Genomic DNA, 23,251 nt, shown 5'->3' on the forward strand with positions numbered 1-23,251 from the left:
TAAATAAATAAATAAATAAATAAATAAATAAATAAATAAATAAATAAATAAATAAATAAATAAAATAAAAATAAAAACAAAAAAACCAAGAAACAACCCAATAGTTCATTTTAAAGGATCAGAATCACCATACAACAGAATTTTATACAGCGGTTTTTAAATAATAAAGTTATTATTTAAATTGCTAATTTTAGAGTTAGTAAATTTCTGAATTACATGAGTTAGACCAGGGGTATTTAAGCTGATAACCCACGACTAAGAATCCCATGAAATTTTAGTCAAATTGTGTGTACATTTATGCAGTAATTGTGTTCTCATGTGCATTTCTAGGGAGAGAATCCATAGTTTTTAGATTCTCAAAGGAAAAATGGTTAATCCAAAAAAATAACTACTATGGTAACTATTCTCCAAAGATGGCTCCCTAAGGAACCAAGCTACTGGTATTGACACCCTTATGTGATCCCCTCACACACTGAATCTGGATTGGTCCTGTGATTCACTCTAACAAACAGAATGCCTGTCTCAGGCAGGCCTAAACACTAAGGAGGCTAGACAGCTTTCGCTTTTGCACTTTTAAGAGTCCTGAGCTAATCCAGCTACCTTGCTGGAGAAGCAACATTGGACAGCAACATTGATACCAAATGGAGAGGAAGGAGAGTAAGGCCAAAGCATCCCACTATACAAGCTGAGCTCAACCTTCTAGTAGTCCCCACAAAGGTGCCAGCCATATGAGTGAAGCTGTCATGAACATCTAGTCAAGCTACCATTTGATTACAGTCACATGAGAATCCCTAAGCATGATCAGCAAAAGAACTGTCCACATGAGACCCAGTTAACACACATATGCATGAGAAATAAGAAAATGGTTATTATGTTAAGCCACAAAGATTGGGGATGATATTGGTAACCAAATGGTTACAGACTGCTTGTTTGGACTGAGTAACTTCACTTCACCTAAGTTAGAACATACTGTTTTTCAATATAATGGCTGAAACAATAATTAGAAGCTATCCATCAGGACACATAAGATCACTCCTTGGTCCTCTGTGTAATCCCTGTCCATGCATGCATGCATGTGTACATAAACACACACACATAATGATGCCATTTATATAATAGTTTCATTGAGCAAAAACAATTTTAGTCACTTTGATTTTATGTATTTAATTTACATAGGCCCTTTTATTACACAGAAATGAAACATAAATCAAGCATCTAGCTTTGCCCTGATAATAAAAGAGATGAAAAGGAAACCCTCAAGTGACCCTTCATTTTAAATATTACAATGGTCACTTATGCAAAGCACCTTCTCTCCTTCCAGAGTAAAAAAAAAAAAAATACCCCAAAGTAGATTGAGGCTAAGGGAACACGTTTGAAAGGAATTTCAAAATGCTAATGAAACAGCATTGTATTATGTCATATTAGGACAATTATAATGCCACTGAATAGAAATACTTTCTCTTTATTAATTTCCACAATAATCTTGCAAATGATACTTGAAAGGAAAACAAATGCAAACAGAACTAGGAATCCTGCCCCAGAACCAAGAAGCAAAGCAGAATATAAACAATGCGAAAAAGGCCAGATCTCATTTCATCTATTCAATTTAAGTGAAATGAAGATATAAACAAACTTTGTGGTGGCATTTTTTTTTAATTTACTGTATTTGATTTTTCAAAACAAAAACATCCATTTTCCACAGCCAGCTCTCTATTATTTAACCAAAAATAATGGCAAGAGGTATAGCTTTAGTAAAGACAGATTTAAAGGACAACTACATGTTTTTTAACTCTTTAAGTACCTAGCCTACTAACATTTTTAGTAAAAAAAAAATTAGAAAGCTGATTAAGTTTAAATTTAGCCTTTCTTCTTTCTCACACGTCTTCCACTGCCATTGAGTAAAAATACTTTATATTCCTCAGGCACTAAGGCACTATTTGACCTTCCTGAACTTCAGATTTCTCATTTGAAAATGAAAATCATATGTAAAAAGTACTTAGCACAATGATTGACCATAGCAAATGCTCAACAAAAGCTCGCTGTTGTTATCATCCTTATTACTTAATCACAAAATGAGGGCAAGTGTCCAGTTTAGTAGTATACTGGTGGTTACCTACACAATATCTATTCCCTTCTCCTTTCCTAACAAAATCCTGGTTTCGTTCTGCTTTCTACTCCTCCCACCCCCAGTCATGTACATAACCCATAGATGTCCTGTGCCCATCACTGGTTCATGGATAATCTCATTCCCCTTCCTCAATGATTGACTCAGGAATAGGCATGCAACATTAGCCAATCAATGAAATGTGAGGAGAAGTCTGCTGGGGCGCTTCTGAGGAAAGTATTCCTCTCTCCTACAAAAGAGGTACAAAAGGATATTGTTTTTTTCTCCCTCTGCAGATTTTTGTGTGATGAGTTTTCTGGCAATGCAGTAGATACTCTGCTATCAGCCCAAAAAAGAGGCCAACAATGATGACAACAGAGCAACAAGGGAAGTGCAGAACTGCATCCTTAATCAGTGGAGTCCCTGAACCAACCAACCCTGGAACCCACCTATCTCAGAACTTCCTTTCACGTGAAACCATGTATTTCCTTATTATTGAAGCCAATTTAAGAATTCTGTTACCTGCAACCCAAACACCCCAATTACTCCAGTAATGCAAAAGTGTTAAAACAGTAAGGATTTTATAAAAACTAAACTTAAACCACGCTTCTTTTCAATAAAACAGAACCTCTAGCACAAATATCTAAAGCTCTTAAATAAACAGGAGCACCAGTTCTGGTTTACCAACGTGGAACAAGGAAGCCCCTGTGCCAATTGGAATCTGTTTGACAGTGCTTCAAAACAGGCAAAGGGCTCCTGAATTCAATTTAACAAATATTTATTAAGTACCTACTATATCTTTAAGCCACCATCCTCTTCCTCAAGCAACTCCTAGGCTTTGTGGAGAACAGCAAGTGCCACATCATGGCACCACTGACCTCAGAGGGAGTACATCTTTGGAACTGGGCCTGGGCAGAAAGGAGGGAGGGAGCGAGAGAGGGAGAAGGACATAGAGACGGAAGGAGAAAAGCTACAGAAAAGATATTTGAACTCAATCATGAAGGATAAACCAAGCTGGACCAGATGGATATGGAGGAAAGAGATTCCAAACAGGAGCAAAAAGAAAAAACATACACTCCTCAAGAAATGCAATAAGTTGTTTATATTGCAATGACAGTAATAGAGAAATAAAGTGAATGGCAGTAGCTAGGACTTTCTAATGAGAGTTGCCCAGATTTGCAGATTAAAATAAAACTTACCTGTGCAATTCACACAGTGAGTTGCTGAAAACTGTCTATGAACTTGATGATACGGGCAAGGCTTAACCCGGAAAGGTTGCTCTGACAAAAGCCTAAGACTATATTGCTTATGCTTACTCCAGACCACACAGATTATAATTGTGATGTGAAAAACCACAAAAAGGGAAATGCTACTAAGATGTGGGATGAAATCAAAGCAGATAAGACAAATCTGACAAATGAGGATATCTAAAACAAATATGTAAAAAATCTTTAGGTTGTGAATATTATATTTCTATATCCCACTAAATTTACTTCAGCATGAGAAAGAAAGCATAACAGGTAATAAAGAGGCAAGTCCAAATTTTAAGGGCAAGAAAGACTCAGTTGAAACAAACGCTCAGCAAATCTTCAAATCCTTATTATCTTTTGACAAGAATTTTACCAACTACCTTAGCTATACTGGGGCAAATAGTCTTTCATATTTCTGAGAACACAACACTATATCATCATAGCACATTTCAATCAGGAGTTTATTATTCTATCATCAATATTAATAAACAGTGATGAATATGATAGATTACAACACATGTAATTGACTAGGAAATTATGAAGAGACAGGAAAAAATCCTCATTTAAGGCTAGAATAGAAACAGAGAAAAATGGAGAAAACAGAACTCCTCAGCATTATTAAACATAGCCGTAACACTGAGTCCCAATTGACAGGAGATATAATGTTACAAAGTGAGAATATCAATGATATTTAGCATCTCTCTTCCATAAGGAAAGATGTGCTGATCCTGGGACAGGTGGACACAATCCTTCCAATCTGCTCTTTCCATTAGAATTCAATACCAAGTCTGATTCCAAAGTCCAAAACTATCCCCCAGTTCAATGTTCCTCCTAAGGGTACCTGCTCTTCCATTGAATGTGGGTACATGTAGATCTAAAATACCATCGTGGAATTTTAGTCCAACACAGTTTTTTTAAAATGACTATCCATGCTTTCTACTGGCCTGTACTTGTTTCAATTATTTTTCATCCAAGCTAAAAAAAAAAAAAAAAAAAAAAAAAAAAAAAAACAAAAAAAAAAATTTATTTTTTATGAAAAAAAAAAAAAAACAAAAAAAAAAATTTATTTTTTATGAAAAAAAAAAAAAAACAAAAAAAAAAATTTATTTTTTATGAAAAAAAAAAAAAAACAAAAAAAAAAATTTATTTTTTATGAAAAAAAAAAAAAAACAAAAAAAAAAATTTATTTTTTATGAAAAAAAAAAAAAAAAAAAAGACATAAAATAAATGTACTGTTTCATGACAGAAATAAAACATTCTGAAAGTAAAAATGTAAGGCATCCTTTGGTCAGGATCATGCTGTGTTCACTAATGAGACCCATGACACATATTCAATAACAAGTTAATAAAAATGCAAACTCTTTTTACATTTTATATTTACATGTCCCTACTTTCTCTCCATGATTCACCAATAAATCTTTTGCCCAAATTAACCAGCCACCATGGACAGAGCCGGTTAAAATAAAACACATCTGATTAAGCATTATGTCTTTCTAACCCCTCTTTAAACATCTTTTAGAGTTAGCAGTTTGTTTAATCCACTTCTGTTTGCAGCAAGAACCTTGACTAATGTACAAAGCTAGATGTATCCCATCACAAGAGTCTAGAAACATAAATATCACTTCTTCCAGTACAATAATCCTATCTCAGTAGTTCCTATCCATGGTGGCCTAAATGGTCACTTGTTAAACTACTCACTACTGCTTCAGGGATACCCTAAATACAGCAGACCTTAGCTTTAGATCCACCAAAACACAATGAGAAAAGAGACTGGCAGATTATATGTTATGGGTGTTGCAGGCGAGGCACAGCTGGAGGACAGAACCACTTTGCCCATCAAAATGTTGTTTTGCTGTTCAGAGTACTATCTGTGGCACAGGAGCATTGCTACAACCTGGGAACATGTGAAAAGTGCAGAATTCCAGGACACATCCCAGACCCACTGGATCATAGTATTTCAGCAAGATCACTAGGAGATTCATACACACCAAAGTTTAAGAAGAGTTGGTGCTAAAAAAAACAACAACCCAAGAAGTTTCTTAGGACATGCCATTAAGATTATTATCCCAAAGAACTCTTAGAAACAGGAAGCCCAAAACAAAGTTTGTCTCTAAAGAACCAGTACCTTATGTTGAAAATATCCAGGGAAACCTTAGGAGGAACTGAGAGCTCATCTAAGAGCTAAAGCTCTGAATTCCCTGGGCATCAATTTTTTCATAACTGCTTACCAACATCAGACATATCATGTACCTTCAGAAAGTGATGAGTTATACCATGTACAACTTTCATAGCAACAAATTATCAATTTACAAAACTCAAAGTCAACACATTGTGCCTCACAGTCATTTAAGTTGGCAAGACTTTAAAGTACATACAAATCTGAAGTAACACACTGGAAATATTTGATTTATGTTAAGCAGCACTATGGAACATTAGTATGCTAAACCAAACTATTCCTGGCCAATCAGCTCACTGATCAGCTTACATATACCCTTCCAACATATACTGCCTGGCTAAATTTAATATTTTAAAATTTTAGAGACCTTTCTGTGTATTTTTTTAAAATAAATTTTACTTCAAGTAAATTTCCTGAGCTGAAAAGAACCACCACCATCACAACAAAATAATACCGAAAATGGCCCTGTGCTGTAAAAGGCACTGTTCATACTGAATGAATTCTGCCTCTAACAAGAACCTTGTACAGAGGGAACCAAGACAGCAAAACCATGAAGGCCTTCAGTCCAGTAAGGGCCATGAAGCAGTGTGTCAGAAAGAAATTGTTTTTCTGCTCCTTTTGATGGGTTATGCTTTCAAGTCAGGAAATTAGAAACAGGTGTGCCAGAGGGCACACACATCCTCACTCCACACTGAAAAACACGCGTTTTCAATTTTCAAACATGAAAGGGACTCCTGTTGAATGAAAGAAGAAATGAAAATTCAGCTCTGCTCTGCAAACCATATGAAGGGACCTTAGAAAGTCTTTGACAAGTTGCTCAACTTACTCCCTACTCCTCTCCAACCGACAGCAGGTAGTATTCGACAATAGGAAGGAAAAGGCATTCTTTCAACTGAGAACAATCAAAGGGAGAATTACACCTAAGATCACAGCACTGGCATTTTAACTCATCACATGATCTTATGCCTCTGTTTTTACCATTTCTTCAACTTGTGTTTTAAAATTAGAAGTCTGTTCTTTCACAAAACAACAACAAAGCAATGCAAAGTAAGTATCTAGAAAAAAAAAAAAAAATCTGAGAAATTACCAACATCAGAAGAACATCTTGGGGCTTAATTGATCCACTATAACCCAGGTCTATAATTTCTTTCAAAGAAAGACTTACTTTTCCTCCATGATGTCCTGATCTCTCCTGGAGGTCAGGGTACTAATGACATCTGGTGAGTATATGAACGTGACAGGTGGTGTAAGCTAAAAGACAACTGGTTTGGATGGCATGTGAGGGCAGAAGGTGGCAGGAAGGGAGATGTACTAATGGCTGCATCAACAGTAAAGCCATCAGGTGTACCAAGGTGCCTGCAAGTGACCGTTTGGGAGGCACTGTAGTGCACATTCCCTAGATGAATGGATACAGTAGAGCCTTTTTAAGGGCCAGCAAGCCTTTTGATATAGCCAATATTTCAACATATTTCTATACTGGCAAGATACTTTCCTATATTATCAAGTAAGGGCACAGCTTTCATGCCTTTTGAGGACAGGGACTATGTATTTACTTCCCTTTCGTCATATCCATACTACAGCACAGGATAAGAGCCCCTAAAACAGCTGTTGCTTTATTACATGAGAGCAATTACAAGTCATCTTGCCAAGGAGCAAAATACCTGAACACATGTAGGCATGAAAAGACATCCTTCGGGGCCGGCCCGGTGGCTCACTTGGGAGAGTGCGGTGCTGATAACACCAAGGCCTCGGGTTCGGATCCCATATAGGGATGGCCAGTTCGCTCACTGGCTGAGCGTGGTGCTGACAACACCAAATCAAGGGTTAAGATCCCCTTACCGGTCATCTTTTAAAAAAAAAAAAAAAAGAAAAGAAAAGAAAAGACATCCTTCGTATCCTTTAAACTTAAGTTTGGAAGAATATTTAATGATACATTAAAATGTTCATTACACAATATTCAATGAACAAAGCATAATATAAGCTACAAATATTAATAATAACTATCACAGGATTGAAAAATTATCAGTGTCGGGCCGGCCCGGTGGCGCACTGCTACAGTGCGCCACTTGGGAAGCGCGGCGGCGCTCCCACCGAGGGTTCGGATCCCACATACAGACCGGCCGCTCACTGGCTGAGCGAGGTGCGGGAGCAACACCGAGGGTTGCGATCCCATGGCCGGTCCGGGTCCCGTACAGGCGCGACACTGAGGGTTGCGATCCGTTGCCGGTCACGAAAAAAGACAAAAAGGAAAAAAAAAAGAAAAAAAAAATTATCAGTGTCATTTTCCAAATACTCTTTAAACATGCATTATTTACAATCTGAGGGTTGCGATCCGTTGCCGGTCATGAAAAAAGACAAAAAGGAAAAAAAAAAAGAAAAAAAAAATTATCAGTGTCATTTTCCAAATACTCTTTAAACATGCATTATTTACAATCAGAAAAAAATCCACTCATTTAAATCCACTCATTTTGTTACACGATAACAAAAGCTGTCATACTGAACTTGTTTCTTAGTAAATGACCTGTCATAATTCAGAATTCTACTTTATTTTTAACCAACAGAGACTTTAGTTATATGAAAAGCAGGAAATAATATATTAATAGTTCATCAGATATGATATGACCTAATTAGAGTGTGCAACTGTCTCAGAATAGAATTCCCATCCCAGATAATTACTCTAATTCTTGGAAATATGCTGGCAGTTTACATACTCTGTTATCTTAAATGAACAGTATTTTCCCCCACCCCCCAATAACCAAATAGTCCAAGGAGTCAAGTGCTTTTAAAATAATGATGTTTACAAATGTTAGGGTTTTATCTATACTTCCATCTAGAAGTCATAATTCACAAAAAGATTCTCATGGCATTATTCCCAACCCTACATACTATGTCTCAAATTATTTCAGATTAAGTAGCTGCTCCTTATCCTGAGCACTCTAAGAATCTTGTTGAGTGTGACAAGATATGAAAGTTTATTATTTCATTAGGATAGGAGGTTTCTGAGAAGCCAAAGTGTTAGCCATGTAGTGAGAAACAGCACTGCCTAATAAGGCAGACTAAGGAACCAGAGTGGGTTCCTTGACTAGTTTTGCCTCTTATCGTCTAAATCATTGGCTCATCATTCCAGGACAACCTCAGAGACAAAAGAGCTACCTTCATGTATCTTCTGAAGGTATGAGCATTTCCCTACTCAAAAGGGTCCCCAACTTCATACAACAGAACATTTGGATACTTATTCAAGGTCATCTAGATATCACCACCTAAAATCCCAAATTAAACTCCGAACATTGACACTCGCCCATCTTCTTCAGGCATCCTCTGCTCTCATCAGAATACACCACTCTCAACCCCACTTACCTTCTTCTCAGCCCTGACTCATCTGGGCTTAACCTGGCTCACTCCACTCCAGTGAATTTATTTGTCATTCATATTCATTTACATTCATTCATTCAACAAACATCAGAGGTTCTATGTGATGAGAAGCATTCACACATCACTGAACAAAGCTGATAAAAATCTCAACCCTCATAGAGTTTAAAGAGAGGTAGAACATAAAATAGTTAAAAGATAAAAAATGTTAGATGATGATGCATACTATGCAAAAAATAATAATAAAACGTGGAAGAGGGATAGGGAATATTGGCTGGGGACAGAGTTACATTTTAAACAGGGTGGTCAGAGAAGATCTCAGTGAGAAGGTGAATCATTTGAATAAAGACCTGACAAGGTGGAGGATGGGGACTTGAGATACTGAGCGTAGAGCTCTAAATAGAGGCAGCAACTTGAGCAAAGGTCCTAAAGTGGGAATGTACACGGCATGTCTGAAGTACAGCAAGGTGGCCAATGTAGCTGGAACTGAACAAGCAAGGGAAGAAAGGCAAGAGCTGAAGTCTGAGAGGAAGTTGGGAAACACCTCATACAAGGCCTTCCAGGCCCTTCATGAGGACTTTGGCTCTTCCTTTGAATAAGATGGGAAGCAGTTGGACAATTCAAGGTAGAGGTGTGACATGATCTGAGTTAGGTTTGAACACCAACTCTGTTGTTGTGAACTGAATAAAAGTGGGGAAAGCAAAAGCAAGAGATCAGCTAGGAGGCAACTGCAACAATCCAGATTAGATATGATAGCACCTTAGACCTGTTGGTAGCTGTGTAGTGCTGAGAAGTGGCTAGATTTTAAATATACGGTATTTAGACAGGAGAGTAAACAGGGTTTGTTGTTGGAGTTAAGGATGACTCCCAAATTTTGACCTGAGCCACTGGGAAAACAGAGTTGCCACTTGCTGTGTAAAAGATTTCAAGAGAACAGATTGGGGGTTAGGGGGAAGGGAGAAGAATATCAAGAGCTCATATTAGAACATACTAAATTTGAGATGACTATTAGACATATGAGTGGAGTCTTTTAACAAGCCATTGAATTATAACTGAGTTCTGGAAAGAGACCCAGTTTGAAGATAAAAGTGTGGGAGTCATCAGCATATTGATGAGACTCAGCCATTAGATTAGATGAGATGCCAAGGGAGTGGGGATACAAAGAGAGAAGAGGTCCAAGGACTAGGCCTTGGGGCACTCCAGCATTGAGAGGTCAGGGAGATGAGAAACATTAACAAGGAGACTGAGAAGGAACAGCCAGTGAGGTGGAAGAAAGACCAGGAGAGTGTGGTTCCCTGGAAGTCTATCAAGGACAGTATTACCAGAAGGAGAAAGTCATTCAAGCAACTGTGAAAAATGCTGCTTATAGGTATAGGTCTAAAAGAGGACCACTGGTGTTTGGAAGTAGCTGCTAATCTTGACAAGATCAGATTGGTGGAGTGGTAGAAGAAAAGGCTTGAGGCTTAAGTAGATTAAGGAGTAAATGAGAGAAGAGAACTAAGAAAAATAATAACCTCAAGTACAGACAATTCCTTGAACTTTCACCTTGAAGGGATGCTAACAAATGGGGTGAGAGCTAGAAGGGAAACTGAACCCCTAGATGACTTACACACAAAGTCCTGAGTAGAATAGGACACTTATTCACTGAGAGTGCCTGTGACACATAGGATACAAAAGAGAAAGAATGACTCCTGCTAAAAAAGAAGCTGAAGCATGGATTCCTGTCTGCCTTCCCTCCTCACCGCTACAAGCAATGACCACTTGGCACTTGTAAATGTCTCAGCAACAGTCTCACATGGCTCCTGCTGTCATGTAACTCCTCTCTGTCAGGGAAAGCTGTCTTGTGCCCTCCTGGCAAAGGTCCCTGGGCAGGAGTTTTTGAGCACAGTCCCGTTAGACAATACCCCACAGAGGGGCAGGAGAAGACCTTTGACTGTTCATCAGGTTGAGAAAGCAAGGAGTGGCATATGGAAGAGACTCCAATCACTAGCTCAGAATGATTAAGGCATAAGGCTGTTCTCAATTTTGTGTTTAATTTTTTTTTTAGTGAATCATAATTGATTACACATATTTTGGGGGTTCAACATTGACTATGTTGATCAAATCAATACTATTAGCATATATATTATTACAAATTGTACTTATTCTTTATGCCCCTTATTCAATCTCCACCCCACCCCCCACCCTGTCCATTTACCTTTGATGCTACTCCTGGCAAGTCACAGCCATAACCCTCTCAGCTCTCAGGTCTCTAGTACTGCCCAGAGCCAAGACTTGGAAAAGCAAAGAACCTACAAAATCAGAAGTCATTGGGCTTCATACCAGAAATCAGGTAGCAGATCTTTCCTCATGCCAGAACACTTGAACAAAGGAGGATTGAAGCCTACATCTTCCATCTCCAGTCAGTTGCCATCAGTACCCCCAGACTCACTATATCTCTTTAAGAAAAAAGAGAACTACACAGACAAGTAACAGAAGATCAACGTTAAGGTCAACCAGAGCATAAACTTAATCCCCTGCTTTTTTGTTTTTTTTTCCTCCTTCTGATCTTCTAATCTCAATCTGCTCTTCCTTTCCATAGCCAGAGACAAACCACAGATGTATCTTACACCATGCATCTGATGTGTTACTAAAAAATTATGTGAATCAGAATTTCGCAAATGGAATCATATTTTTAAATGCTATTTTAAAAAATTCCGTGGTGAATGATCTTCTTGAAAGAGCAAGCATCCTTCTAGAAGCGGTAGAGACCACACACGCATTTCTTAATTTTTATTTGTATATTAGGCACTTACCATGTGCAAGGCTCTGTGCCAGGCACTCAGGAGACACAATATACCCATATCCCTTCTTCCCTCAAGAGTTTATCTTACTTTTTCAAGAAGACCTGAAATAAACTATTTTCACAAAAAAACTGAAAATAAGAAAAGCTCTTACTTTTACTACAGTTTATTAATTCTAAAATACATTTTAAAATTTCTGGAATCAGGAGGTGTGTTGTAAGTGATGGCACCCTCCCATGCTGTCCTCCAGGCTCCAGTGGTGACAGAGCTACCACTGCCTCTAGATGCAAGCTGTTTCCATTTCTTGACCCTTCAGTTATGTGCCATACTGGAACTACACGTACTGTTAAACTGCTTTTTAAAATGCATTCAAAAGGATTACAGTATGACACAGAGTTGAAATTAAAAATGATTGTATATGCAGAAAGGGATGGAAAGAGCAATGGGGCATGCCTTTGTAATCAGTGAAGCAAATATTTCTCATTGGAGGAGCATCCCCAATTCCATATTTTCTTGTAAAGCAACAACTATGCATTAAGTGATGAGAAAAAAGTGTGCGATAATTTAATTGGCAGTCCTTTTTCTTTTTCTCAGTAGTATAAAAATTACAGTGTATCTTATAAAAGATGGTGACTTAGATTCAGTGAAATATAGTAAGTACTGAGCCCCTACTCTGGGCCAAGAAATGCACTAAGTGCCTTCCTATGTCAACTCATTCAATCCTCACAGCAATGATAGATATTATTCCTGTTTTACAAATAACCCCTTGCCCAGGTAGCACAGCTAGGAAGAGCCTGGACAAAAACCCAGGTGTCTGCTCTGCTCCCTCCCTAGCTAGGCAAACTCCCATGATGCCAGAACATTAGTCAGAGTCTGCAAGGTCCACTCCTGCCACACCAACTGCCCCCCTCTCCCCAGTCATTCTTTCCCACCCAGTGATGAGAACAAGATGCCGGAGTTTATCCCTCAGGCTAATGACCAAATCGCCTGACTGACTTTGAGAGAGCCCTGTCCTGAACATAACTAACCATCTTCTCTCTGCCTTTCAATTATCACCTTCCAAGATATATAAACCTAAAATGCAGGCCAGGTCTCTGGATTTTCTGCAACAGCCTAAAGCACAAGTTTTCTTTATTTTGGCCAAACAATTGCAAAATGGCTAATGACCAAATCGCCTGACTGACTTTGAGAGAGCCCTGTCCTGAACATAACTAACCATTTCTCTCTGCCTTTCAATTATCACCTTCCAAGATATATAAACCTAAAATGCAGGCCAGGTCTCTGGATTTTCTGCGACAGCCTAAAGCACAAGTTTTCTTTATTTTGGCCAAACAATTGCAAAATTCTGTGCTCCACCTTTCTTCTGACTCGGTGACCCAATCTGCCATGTGTTTACATTGTCAACCTCACAGTGACAACTCCAGGAGAAATGGGAGTGAAGCAATCCCACAGTCCCACAGAGAGGAGAAACTGGAGAGCTACTCTAACATCCTCAGGTTCTGTGGGCTGATGGTGGTTAGTCCTCTAACTTGAGAAGGAGGTAACATGACAAAGTGGGTATCATGACAAAGGCTTCACTGGATGTCATGAACTGGAAACCTAAAAGTATCTTTAGTGATATAAAACTGTCTTGAACTGATGCAGGATGGGCAAAGGAGGAACAATGAAAGGGGAAGGGAAAAGACCTCAATTTTGCAATTGTAGCTTGACCCACCCACTGCATTCTACTTAATGGAATCAAAACTATCAAGTGCTGGGGGCAAGGGGAGTTAACAATCCCAAGGCAGCTGAATCTCTTTTCCAAAGTGACAGTCAGGTAGGCTCCCAGGATTTTGTTTAAAAATAGAATCCAGTTCTCCTACCATCTAGATATGAGAGTAACCGCTAAACAGCAAACTAACTCATTGAACAACATACTGACCAAAAACAAAACTGACAGAACACAATACCAAATGAGATTTCTTTGGGAAAATAAAAATGAAACAATGAATTTATTTTAGACTTCAGTTTGTTCAAATAGCACAATTTTCTTTAGACATAGGGCCGTACTTAACTACATGCACAGGCTAATTCATAAATATTATGTGTCAAGATTTTCATGTGCCATCAATATTAAATTAAAAATTAAACTCACATTATTACATTATGCTCATCTCTTCAAAAATTAAAGACTGAAAAACAATTTTTTGACAATTATATTAGTATGGTTTAGATTCAACACTAACTCATGTTTAGACTTCACCTGATAGTCCAGTTGCTCACAACCTTATTTTTCCACTAATGCAAGTAATGGAGCAAGGTCAGGAGGCGGCTACAAATAGGCAGGCAGAGGAATATGGGTCTGAAATAACAGTGTCAGGTTAGTAGAAATGGAAAGAAGCAACAAATATGACAATGGTGCCAATATTTCAAGTCTGAGCAAAGAATAGGATAGTGAGGACAATGAAAGAGATAGGGAACGCCAGAGAAAGGTGGCAGAGTGGGAATGAAGAGTAAGGTGTTCTATCGAACCTGCCGAGTCTGATGTACACACATGACACCCACAGGGACAAGTCCAATAGTAAGTTAGCAAAAACTCATGTGGACCTCAAGAGGAAAGTCCACAGTAGATACAACAGTGGAAGCAAATACCTCAAGAGATAATAGCTGAAATCATGAGAACAACAACAATACCACCAAATCACCAAGAAAAAAAAAATTTAAATAGGAAGATGAAGAAAATCTAGCAGCCCCCAAACCTGGAGTTGTTAGCAATGCGAGAACAAATGAAGAAGAGTCTGTGAAAAAAAGCCAAGATGGAGCACGTCAGTGAAGCAGGACAAACCAAGGGAGTTCCAGGATCTATGCTAGAGGCAAAAAGAAAGGAATCACCTGCATCAGAGATCACAGAAAGAATAAGCAGTAAGCAGGAGAAGAGGGCTGTTAGACTGAGCTGTTCGTTAGTATGTTGGGGCAGAAACCAACAGGAGAAGAGGGCTGTCAGACTGGGCAGTTTGTTAGTATGCTGGGGCAGAAACCAACAGGAGAAGAGGGCTGTCAGACTGACCTGTTCGTTAGTATGTTGGGGCAGAAACCAACAGGAGAAGAGGGCTGTCAGACTGGGCAGTTTGTTAGTATGCTGGGGCAGAAACCAACAGGAGAAGAGGGCTGTCAGACTGACCCGTTCGTCAGTGTGTTGGGGCAGAAACCAACAGGAGAAGAGGGCTGTCAGACTGAGCCGTTCGTTAGTATGTTGAGGCAGAAACCAATGTGGCAAGAAATTGAAGACAGAAAGGAAGGGAAGGCAGCCACATCCATCTACCCTTCTCCTAGCATCTGAGGACGTTGGAGAGAAAGGGACAGAATGTAACTTGAGGGATTACACGGCAAAAGAATGAACCATATTATCTCTACAAGCAGAGGTATCACCAAATAAAGAGAAACGGCTTCGGGTATATCTGATACAAGCATTATGAAAATCTGGAAATAGACAACGACCATTCTGCCCATTAAAACTCCCCCCACATCCCCCATTCTCCACCCCTCCAAATGCACACACACTCTTTATCCTAAACGATAATGACTTTTCTAATACAGATATAAAAAGACCTATATTTTATTAAAAGTGTATTTTGAGGAGTGGACATCATAAACAATACATTTTGAAATATACCTTATAATTTTTATGTCAACATTTTACTCAAGATAATCTGTTTGTTTTTGAAATCCCTTGCTATTTTTATATCTTTTGTGATCTAAATTTGGCACCAATATGGGTCATTAGAGAAATAATACATATTAAAAAGAAATTAAGCTATAGTTAAATCCAAAGTCATATTGAAAATGTTAGCAAAGCATTTACACTCTGATGCTAAACAATCCTTTAAGATCTCCCAAATACTAAATATCTTTCATGCATCAATGCTCTTGTCTATGCAGTGTCTTAGTATATGCTTTATGTTTACCTAAAAATATTGCTTTTAATCATCAAATTACTGACGAGGTTGAAGTTATGAAAAATGGTCATGAAAGCAGCAAATACCTGAGGTACTCACAGCTGTGGAATAGGGATTTTGAGCTCCAGTATTTTCAGCCCAGCAGCCACATCCATAAAGTGCAGCCTGGAAAAAAAGAAAATAGATATAATATTTCAGAAATGTTATATGTAATTATCAGCTTTCAACAGAAGATAAAAATCACAGACACAGATATCTCATAAAGCCTAGTAATGATGTATAACAACTGAGTGATAATAGGAGAGGTTATATAAGACTTACCCAAACAATGATTTTAACACATTCAAAACTATATTTTCAACTATTCTACTAATCTAAAAATTTTCAGAAGATAGCAAAAGAAAGTTTCTTACTCTCATTGGCAGTAGTTTTTTCCCTCCCTGAAAAACCAGAACGGGAAAACCCTTTTGTAGTTTGTCAACTAGTTGCCCTTCTGGCCTCTTGAAATCAATGTGGTTGCCTTAAAACAGTGGTTCTCAAACTAGGTCTGTGTGGAATTACTTGGGGAGTTTGCTGATAAGAACACTGGTTCCTGGATATTCTGATTCAGTGTTTGGGGGAGACACATGACCAGCACAATCAATCAGGGCCTTGAGGTTCTGAGATACAGGTGGCCCTCCTACCACACTCCAGGAAGAGGGCCTTTTCTGTACCTCCCGTGGGGCTCTACACCAAAGGACCCAGGATATGCTCACCACCATACCAGGTTCTGCCAGATAAAAAGAAAGGAGGCAAAAAGGCCTGTTCAAGCTAATCACTTTGTTAGGTAGTGGAGCAGATTTACATGTCTGAAACCACCAGGAATACAATAAGCTACTATAGTTTCATAAAAGATTATGATAATCATTCTTATTTTGTTTCTAATAATCCCACCCAGAATATCTGGATTCATCTCTTCAATATCCATAATAACATCTGTATATTTGGGAGGGGAATAAAAACTAGTAACTTTTTCACTCCTTAGTTAGAAATGGAGTTAGAAAAACCCTTAGCTGGAAGAGGCATGCTCAAGAGTTCATCACCACATGGTTAGTAAGAATGAGAAACTGGAAACAACCTAAATATCAATCAGTAAAGAAGTGGCTAAATAAATTGACATAGCAATACGTGGAATTCATTGCAAAGGTCAAAAATAAAAGAATTAAAATTTTTAAAAAACTTTAGAAATGAATACAGAAAGAGCTCCAAAACATATTGTTGAATACCTGGGGGGGAGAGGGGGGGAGAGCAAACTAGAACAATCCATTCATTATTTACTACCATTGATGGAGGAAAAAGATACTCCCATAAAACAGTACTGTTGTTTTTCTAGGAGTTCACTTCTGAGGACTGGGGAATAGGCTAAGACTAGGAATAGTGACAAAACAGACTTCAGCTTTCTATGATATTCCATTATTTTTTACAAGGATCTTAGAATTCATTTGCTCCAACATTCTACCAAGAGCAGGAATCTCCATGAAATATCCCAGGCACTTCTGATACTGAGAATCTCACTACCTCATGTGGGAACATATTCCACATTTGGACACTTTCATTGGTAGTGAAAAGTTTTTCCTTAATGTGAGCAAATATCTGCTTTATTTTAACTTCTACCTACTAGTCCTGATTCTGCTCTCTGGAAATACTTTAACCTCTTCATAAAGACCTTCGTTTTTTTTTTTAATTATTATTATTATTTTTTTTTTTTTTTAATTATTATTATTATTTTTTTTTTTTTTTAATTATTATTATTATTTTTTTTTTTTTGGCAGCTGGTCAGTACAGAGATCAAACCCCGGACCTTGGTGTTGTTAAGCGCCATGCTCTAACTAACTGGGTCAGCCCTAAATTTTTGAAACAGCTATTCTAGACCTCTTTCCTCACTCAAAGAATCCTAAATTTGTGAACTGTTACACACAGAGTTTGAGATGCACAGATCTACCCCTCTTCTCTAATTACCCTCCTTGAGAAATAGAGACAAAGTCTTCCATGTTCATATGACCCATAGTTGCCTTCTCTAGTTGTCACTTGCAATAGCCCTCTTAAAAGTAGAACAAAGTGAACAGGACACCCCCAATATGGCAGACAATGGGAAATCTGTTACTGCCTTTGAAAACACCATGCTTCTAAAATATGTGCCTTCGTTTTCTAACACTGTTAGGTCGGTGTGAAATCTGAAAGCCCTTCAGAAGCAATTTAGTCAGAAGTGATTTAACACATGGATTTCAGAATAAAACTGGCAGACTTGTGAGATAAGCCATTCAACTAATACTCCCTGAGGCAGGTGCTGGGTCAGCCGAAGTCTCAGAAAACACAAGACCTTAATGGAAGGGCCCATTCTTCCTTCAATGGAAACTCTGGACATTCATCCATCATCCATCTAATCCCTACAATTACTTTGACCAGGAGCCTGCACTCAAAAAATAGTAAATAAGGCCCTAAGAACACCTCTTAGAAAGCCAGTGTTTTCTAGGAAATGTTTTCTAGGAAAGAACATTTATGCTTACCCTTTGTTTCTTCTCTCTAAGCAAATTCCCTTTATGATACCCTCCCATAATTTCACGACCTAAAGTTAGTTCTTAACCTTCTGAAGAATGTTACTTCTCTGAAATTGGTTAGGCTGAGAAAGTGATAGGTAAGATTAAAAAAAAAAAAAAAAGAATCAGAGGTTGTCCCTCACTTAACCACTGCTTTGGGTAAAATACAACAAACAGAACTGGGTTTTTAAAAACAAAAAAGCTTCCTTCTTTTTGGTAACAAGATTTTATTAAAATTTTATTAAAGGTATTATCATGTAGAAAAAGTAGGTCACATAAATGATGATATTATTATAATTTAATGATCTCCATGCCATAGTTTCCTCTTCTATAAAATGAGGATAATAAAAACACCCACCTCACAGAGTTGTTTTGGACCAGTGAATTAACATACCTGTTGCACAATGCAAGTGCTTAATAAATGGTAACCACAGCCGTTATTACTAGGACTACGATATGCAATTTAAATGCATTATGTCACTTAATCTTCTAGAACTTTGGGTCGGCCCGGTGGCGCACTCGGTAGAGTGCGGTGCTTGGGAGCACAGCCGTGCTCCCGCTGAGGGTTTGGATCCCATATAGAGACTGGTCTGCTCACTGGTTGAGCGCGGTGCGGGCGCGACACTGAGGGTTGCGATCCTGTTGCCGGTCACGGTGCGGGCGCGACACTGAGGGTTGCGATCCCGTTACCGGTCACGAAAAAAGACAAAAAGGAAAAAAAAAAAAAAAGAACTTTGTCATGTAGACAGTTATCCCCATTTTACAGTTGTGGAGCTTAAAGATGTTGAGTAATTTATTCAAAGTAAGGGGAATGGTAAGTGGGAAGGTGGGATTAGAGTAAAGGTTTACCTGAATCCAAAGTCCGTAATCTCAACCTCTAAACTCAAAGGCCTATTTGTGTGTGGGTGGAGTGAAGGGTAGGAGTGAAATACAATAATTCCCTTCTCGTGTATAACTTGTAAATTCTAATTATTACACTAAGCTAAAGAAGCTTAATAACTTGAAATTCAAATTGCTATTTCACTATCTGTACTACTATAACATATCTAGAGCAGGGTGATATGCTAAAGTATTTAAATAGTTCATTTGTACATTCAAAATACATTTAAGGAACTTCAGGTCGAGATGGCAGAACAAACAGTTCCCAGCGTCACTCTCTCCCACAAATCAACCAATTTACAACTATAAAAATGTAACATCAGCCAAGCTAGGGCCTCTTCAGGGAAGAGGAGGAGAGACCTACGGAGTTCATGAAGGTGAGAGAAACTACGATGAGAGAAAGAAAAAGCTGCTCTGAGTGTTTAGGGCCGCAGTCACCTTAAGGCTCGAGCTGATGAGCACATGGAGCAGGACCCGGCAGAAGCCGCAGCTGTGCCCTTCAGATGGAGTTACTTGGAGGCGGAAGGGGAGAAGAGGGCCTTGGCGGACCCCCAGACAGCAAGACCACTAACAGAGTTCCCATGGACCCATGCAGCAGTGAGGAGCCAGAACAACCAGAAAAAGGGAGCCACTCAGAGGCTAGCGAGTCATTGCAAGGGACGGCACCGGGCCAGTCCCATGGGAAGTGTTTGGAGCACGGGCGGTGGGCAAGATGGGAACACCTAGAACACTGGGACACAGCAAGCACAGACAACCTGCCCCCCAATCAGCACAGGACCACTCAGAGGAGGCTGGTCAGGAATATAGAATTTCATGGGGTGCAGTTTGATGAAAAAACTCAGGCCCAGATCAGAGATTCTACAGAACACAGATCCACCGGGTCTCTGGAGAGCCAGAAGTACCTATAAGATCAACCATTAAACCCTGAGCTGCACAAAAAGCCTTCCCTAGGGAAACAGCAGCAAAGCAGCAATTTAAACAACCACACACTCAAGTACTGGTTCCCACAGGAAGTTCCCCTGTGTTAGAATCAAATGACAAAAAATTAGTTCCAGCCCAGGCACACCACCAGCACCTTTGGGCCTTCCTAGGAACCAGAGGCTTGGATCCGGGGGCTGGACCCCACTCCCACTTCCAGGCAAACTGTGCCAGTGCTTCGGGGCCAGCATGGGGACCCAAGGCATAGAGAAGGGGACCAGACCCTCCTCCCACAACCAGACACACCACACCAGCACCTCGGGGCCTGCCCAGTAACCTGAGGCAAGGAGAAGGGGACCGGACCTCTCTCCCACAACCAGGCACACTATGCCCGCACCTTGTGGCCTTCCCAGGGACCCAAGGCATGGAGAAGGGGACCAGACCTCTCACCCACAACCAGGCACACCTAGCCAGCACCTTGGGTCCTACCCAATGACCCGAGGTATGGAGCCAGGGACCAGACCTTCCTTCAACAACCAGGCACACTATGCCAGCACCTCGGGGCCTGCCCAGGGACCCAAGGCATGGAGAAGGGGACTGGACCTCTCTCCCACAACCAGGCACACCATGCCAGTGCCTCGGGGCCCACCCAGGGACCCGGGGCATGGAGAAGGGGACTGGACTGCCCTCCCACAACCAGGCACACCATGCCAGTGCCTCAGGGCCCACCCGTGGCATGGAGACGGGAACTGGACCCTCCTCCCACAACAAGGCATGCCACACCAGTGCCTCGGGGCCCACCCAGAGACCCGGGGCATGGAAAAGGGAACCAGACCGCCCTCCCTCAACCAAGCACACCGTGCCAGTACCTTGAGGCCTGCCCAGGGACCTGGGGCATGACGAAAGGTACTGGACCCCGTTCCCCAAACCAGGCACACCAAGCCAGCTCCTTGGGTCTCGCCTGGTGACCGGAGGCATGCAGAAGGGTACTGGACACACCTCCCACAACCTGGCACATGGCACCAGTGACTTGGGGCCTGCCCAGGGACCAGAGACATGGAGAAGGGGACCAGACACATCCCAGAACCAGGCATACCGCCAGTGCCAGGGAGCATACCAGAAACAGCACCTCCATGTAGGTGGCCCCCTGCAGCCTCCACAATAACCATGGCTGCTGCAAAAGCGACTAGACACCACAAGCACCATGTAAATGGTCCACCAACCACTGGAGTGCGTTCACACAAGGAGAGTCACCAGCAGAGTCAAAGAAAAGAAGAGGATGTCTCTTTCCACAAAGCCCATTTCAGAGTGACAGAAGCAGCATCTGCTCTATGATAACACTGGGGGACCCGATCACATCTCTCAGCATTGGACAGATCATCTAGGCAACAAATTAACAGAGTAACCATGATTCTTTCAAAAGGAGAGAAGAAATCTAGGGTAGTTAGAGGGGGGAGGGGGAGGGAATGGGGAAAGAAGAGAGACTGGACAAGGGGCATAAAGAATAATTACGATTTGTAACAATACATATGCTAGTAATATTGATTTGATCAACATATCTCAGTGTTCAACCCCCAAAATATGTATAATCGATTTTGATTCAATAAATAAAATAATTTTTTTAAAAAAATGCATTTAAAAGTATCTAATTTCAGCATAATTTTTAAAAATAATTAGTCTTTGATACAACTTGCTTTCGTATTTTGTTTCATTCTGTCCTGATTGTCAAGAATTGTTCTTTACCTCCCATCTGATTTTTACATACTTCCAGACTTATTATATCTCCTCTATCCAAGCAATAGAATCCCCAGTACCTTTCCTCCTCTCTCCCACACTCTTTCCTGATTTTTCAGCTGTGTGTTCACAAGATGTGTATTCATAAACTACCCAAGTCGGGCAAATCAACACATAAATTTTACAGAAGTATTTCTTTTTCCAGGACAGTATCATGTGTAGTGGTAGAATGGCTTCAAGACCGTTAGATGTAATATCCTGCTAACACTGTCCAGACTGTCCTTGCTTCTGTTTTTGAGATTTTGCTAACCAAAACAAACAGAAAACAGTGAGAAAGTCATAGGAATTACAATGCAACGAAGACAACTCAGCTGGCTTTTCTCTCTCTTTCTCCACCAGGGCATCCAAATCTGATACGCCAAGCTTGATTTTCTTATTCCAAACTGACAAATACACAGGTTTTATAATGTGGAAAAATACCATAACCAGATAAAGGCTTTTATTATGAGTTCAAAGCATTGTACATGCGTTGAGTAAATCATTCCCCATAAATCCCCTTGTACGACAGGCAAAGAGTAGCACAAAATTATTTATTCTTTCCTTCCCCTTCCCCCCAGAATCAGACTGTAAGTGGCATGCCCACAATAAAGGGCAGACCAGGGAATATCACTTGAAGCTTTGCAAAGATATCTCCATGAATCAGATCACCCGGCTCCAAACATTCGTTAACCACCAAGACCAAAGCAACTGTGACACCAACTCTCCTTCAAAGATGAGTGACAAAGCACACCAAGCCATGCTCCATATGTAAGATAGGATTCAAATACTGAGTTTAAACACACTCTTTGCAACTACTTTAACAGACTCCATCAGAGGGTCCATTCATTTTTTCACTCAACAAATATTTATTAAGTCCATAAGTAATGTGCCAAATTTATTTACACTCAGAAGGCTTACTAGATCAAATGGATTGTTAAATTCCATTCTCTGTATAAAACTAAAGATTGGAGATGGTGGGGGAGGGTGAAAAGGATGTGCAAGTGAACTGGGAATAAGCGAGTTTCCCATAAACTACACCTTCCTCATTTCTAGATGTCTTGAGTGGATCACGGGCCAGTGACCTGAAATATTGGTTATTCTGTAAAATGGCTGAAATGCTTAACCTGAGGACAGATGTAGAAGGTAAAAATGTTACTGTTCCTTGAATGGAAATTAAAAATTTACTCAAAAATCATTTCTCACCTAAATAGTAAGCAGCAATATAGTCACGTAGTGCATAATTCTAAAGACAGCAAAATTTACAAAGAGAGAAAATAGAAATTGACACACATTTATTAAACGTCTACTAAATACCTAGTGCCTAGCCTGCTGGAAGTAGTAAAACTAGGATTACCAATTGTAAAGATCAGAAAAGAACCCTGTTACTATGAGATAGGCTTTTTAATTTTTAGAAAGAATCCTGAAAAGGTATTTGGCTGATGATTTATACTAGATAAATGGGGGTTTTTAAAATGATATTCATTTTTC

General features: G+C 39.7%; 1 long non-coding RNA gene across 1 annotated transcript in view; it reads right to left on the reverse strand.

Annotated features, from left to right (window-relative positions):
- LOC103583441 overlaps positions 1-23,251 on the reverse strand; it is a 55,326-nt gene that overhangs the window by 31,861 nt on the left and 214 nt on the right. Inside the window, exon 2 of the long non-coding RNA XR_549856.1 lies at positions 15,704-15,782. This is a non-coding gene — a long non-coding RNA (uncharacterized LOC103583441). The remainder of the gene's footprint in view (positions 1-15,703; positions 15,783-23,251) is intronic.

This window comes from Galeopterus variegatus, unplaced genomic scaffold, assembly GCF_000696425.1.
Source record: "Galeopterus variegatus unplaced genomic scaffold, G_variegatus-3.0.2 Scaffold191, whole genome shotgun sequence".
NCBI classification, from domain to species: Eukaryota; Metazoa; Chordata; class Mammalia; order Dermoptera; family Cynocephalidae; genus Galeopterus; species Galeopterus variegatus.